This window comes from Oncorhynchus mykiss, chromosome 8 (genome assembly GCF_013265735.2).
Source record: "Oncorhynchus mykiss isolate Arlee chromosome 8, USDA_OmykA_1.1, whole genome shotgun sequence".
In the NCBI taxonomy this organism is placed as follows: Eukaryota; Metazoa; Chordata; class Actinopteri; order Salmoniformes; family Salmonidae; genus Oncorhynchus; species Oncorhynchus mykiss.
Window position 1 is genome coordinate 90,397,564 of NC_048572.1, and position 4,112 is coordinate 90,401,675.

At 44.9% G+C, this 4,112-nt stretch overlaps 1 long non-coding RNA gene across 1 annotated transcript; it reads left to right on the forward strand.

The window, feature by feature from the left end:
• The first annotated feature begins 1,035 nt into the window (after positions 1-1,035).
• Positions 1,036-2,910, forward strand: LOC118965588. The gene is made up of 2 exons (XR_005053009.1): positions 1,036-1,122; positions 1,260-2,910. It is a non-coding gene; the product is annotated as an uncharacterized LOC118965588 (long non-coding RNA).
• The last annotated feature ends 1,202 nt before the right edge of the window (positions 2,911-4,112 follow it).

Sequence of the window (4,112 nt, forward strand, 5' to 3'; positions counted from 1 at the left end):
TCTCTCTACATCTATCTCTCTGTCTCTCTCTCTCTCTACATCTCTCTCTTACATCTCTCTCTCTACATCTCTCTCTCTCTACATATCTCTCTACATCTCTCTCTCTACATCTCGCTCTCGTCATCTCTCTCGCTCTCTACATCTCTCTCTCGCTCTCTACATATCTCTCTCTCTCTCTACATATCTCTCTCTCTACATCTCTCTCTCTCTCTACATCTCTCTCTCTACATCTCTCTCTCTACATCTCTCTCTCTCTCTCTCTCTACATCTCTCTCTCTCTCTCTCTCTCTACATCTCTCTCTCTCTCTACATATCTCTCTACATCTCTCTCTCTACATCTCGCTCTCGTCATCTCTCTCGCTCTACATCTCTCTCTCGCTCTCTACATCTCTCGCTCTCTACATCTCTCTCTCGCTCTCTACACCTCTCTCTCTACATCTCTCTCTCTCTACATCTCTCTCTCTACATATATCTCTCTCTACATATATCTCTCTCTACATATATCTCTCTCTACATCTCTCTCTCTCTCTACATCTCTCTCTCTCTCTACATCTATCTCTCTCTGTCTCTCTCTACATCTCTCTCTCTACATCTCTCTCTACATCTCTACATCTCTCTCTCTACATCTCTCTACATCTCTCTCTCTCTACATCTCGCTCTCTCTGTCTCTACATCTCTCTCTACATCTTGCTCTCTCTGTCTCTACATCTCTCTCTACATCTCTCTCGCTCTCTACATCGCTCTCTACATATCTCTCTCTCTCTCTACATATCTCTCTACATCTCTCTCTCCACATCTCGCTCTCGTCATCTCTCTCACTCTCTACATCTCTCTCTCGCTCTCTACATCTCTCTCTCGCTCTCTACACCTCTCTCTCTGTCTGGTGTGAATTTGTTGGTAACATGTTAGTATAGGGGGTATGTATAAATGTATCTGATATAGTCACTAGCCATGCAGAACGTCACTGCAATTCCAGGGTGGCGTTCAGGAGGGCACTGCATACCGAACGCTGCTGCTAGAAATGGATTTGTCATGATTCCTTACTCTACATGTCAGAGTATGTTCTCTCTCTCTCTCTACATCGCTCTCTCCAGGGCTGTCTACCTGCTTACCTGTGTTTAGGTCCTAATACCGAGGTGGTACCTGGTAGTTTCAGGGCCTTCTACCTGCTACCTGCTCTCTGTGTTCAGGTCCTAATACGGGGGTGGTACCTGGTAGTTTCAGGGCCTTCTACCTGCTACCTGCTTACCTGTGTTTAGGTCCTAATACCGAGGTGGTACCTGGTAGTTTCAGGGCCTTCTACCTGCTACCTGCTCTCTGTGTTCAGGTCCTAATACGGGGGTGGTACCTGGTAGTTTCAGGGCCTTCTACCTGCTACCTGCTTACCTGTGTTTAGGTCCTAATACCGAGGTGGTACCTGGTAGTTTCAGGGCCTTCTACCTGCTACCTGCTCTCTGTGTTCAGGTCCTAATACGGGGGTGGTACCTGGTAGTTTCAGGGCCTTCTACCTGCTACCTGCTCTCTGTGTTTAGGTCCTAATACCGAGGTGGTACCTGGTAGTTTCAGGGCCTTCTACCTGCTACCTGCTCTCTGTGTTTAGGTCCTAATACCGAGGTGGTACCTGGTAGTTTCAGGGGCTTCTACCTGCTCTGGATAACTGTGGCTGCTTCAGGATGTTGTATGGTCTTTTTGTATCTGGGGGACGGCGAACTGGGTTGGGGACGGGGTGGGATGTGTTTTGGGATATATTAGCGGTGTTTCCGTACAGAGAACTAATGTTTTTGTTGTGTTTTTAAAAACATGTGCAGCAGAGAGGTCATGAAGCTGTTTTCTATAAACCCACAATCCTGTTGTATTTGTTGACATTGTGTGACTCAAATGGCACCCTATTTCCCTATGTAGTGCACTACTTTTGACAAGGGCCCATAGGGAATAGAGTGCACTTTAGGACAGAACCATATTGATGTCACTTCACCTGACTGATCTGGGAGCCATGACAACATATCATTGGTTAAATCATCACAGTGGATGGAGTAAGGTCTACTGTCCCTCTCCTGTTCCCTTTAACCAAAATGGCAAACTAGGGCTTTGATACATAATAATTAGGGTGCTCCAATGACAAACAAACGTCTGCTATGACATTATGTTATAGTAACCTGAAGAGACAGACTTCATCTCTTTGTTTTCCTTCTCTAGTCTGCTTGGCTCTCATTCTGTTCTCCTAGAAAACGCTTGATGTTAACAGCAGGGTTGGGCTCAATTCCTCTTCACTTCAATCAGATCAGGAAGTGGAATAATCTCTAAATCTTCCATCTCCCTTAGTCGGATGAATCTCTTCTGTGCTGTGACTTCTTCAAGGATCCAGTTGTTTTTTTGAAAACAATGAACAATTTTCTATTCCTGATTTGAGTTTGAATCCACCTCCTCCTGAATTGATTAAGGCTAAAATTGACCCCTAACCCTGCTTCACTGAAACATTTCATTAGCTCAGCGGGCTAACAGTCCAGTTCAATACAACTAGGCTGGGTATTCTTTCTGTGTATTGTCCAGGACCTTTGTTCATGCCAACATCTCAACCACATTTTGGGAGAAAGAATGAATGAATCGTTCATTAACAGGTCAGACGTCATCAGCTGTATGGAAGTAATGTCTGTACATAAACCAACCAGCTCCATTCATCATCTTCAAGCTTAGTGTGAGATAGAAGAGGGACCCAAATCGTGTTTTCTCCCCCAAAAAAATGTTTCAGAACGACGATACCGTGGAAGAAAAATGTGCAAATGTACTTTTTAGAAGCATGTTCAGTTTTACAGTTTGACAACATCCTTTGTATAAATATCAGTTATTATTGTTGAAAGTGTAAATGGAAATACTTGTTTGGAAAATAAACAAAACAATGTGTGTTCATCATTGAACCCAAGCCCCATGATATCTCAATGCTCCGGGGTGTAGTTTCCCCTAGGTACAGGTTCATGACGGCTCAATGCTCCTGGGTGTAGTTTCCCCTAGGTACAGGTTCATGACGGCTCAATGCTCCTGGGTGTAGTTTCCCCTAGGTACAGGTTCATGACGGCTCCAGGGTGTAGTTTCCCCTAGGTACAGGTTCATGACGGCTCAATGCTCCTGGGTGTAGTTTCCCCTAGGTACAGGTTCATGACGGCTCAATGCTCCTGGGTGTAGTTTCCCCTAGGTACAGGTTCATGACGGCTCCAGGGTGTAGTTTCCCCTAGGTACAGGTTCATGACGGCTCCAGGGTGTAGTTTCCCCTAGGTACAGGTTCATGACGGCTCCAGGGTGTAGTTTCCCCTAGGTACAGGTTCATGACGGCTCAATGCTCCTGGGTGTAGTTTCCCCTAGGTACAGGTTCATGACGGCTCAATGCTCCTGGGTGTAGTTTCCCCTAGGTACAGGTTCATGACGGCTCAATGCTCCAGGGTGTAGTTTCCCCTAGGTACAGGTTCATGACGACTCCTGGGTGTAGTTTCCCCTAGGTACAGGTTCATGACGGCTCAATGCTCCTGGGTGTAGTTTCCCCTAGGTGCAGGTTCATGACGACTCCAGGGTGTAGTTTCCCCTAGGTACAGGTTCATGATGGCTCCAGGGTGTAGTTTCCCCTAGGTACACCTCTCTATAAGAAACTAAACTATTACTGACCAGGAGCTCTATAAGAAACTAAACTATTACTGACCAGGAGCTCTATAAGAAACTTCAGGCCCTCAAATTTAAAAAGCATGTGGACCTGATGGCCTCCTAAATGAGATGCTCAAACTCACTAGTGCAACATTTCAATTGCCTATATTTAAACAGTTTAATTTGATACTGATTTTAGGTTATTTCCCTGACTTCTGGAATCAAGGACTCATAACCCCAATCTTTAAGAACAGAGACAAACTTGACCCTAACAACTACAGAGGCATTTGTGTGAACAGTAACCTGGGGAAGGTTTTCTGTAGAATAATACATTGTAAGAGTTATAAACTTCCTTAATAAGCACAATGTCTTGAGTAAAAGCCTAATTGGAATTATGCCAAAACATGGCACGAACATTCATATTTACACCTGAGACACCACATCTAATTTGCATACCGCACCAACAGATCCACAGATGACAC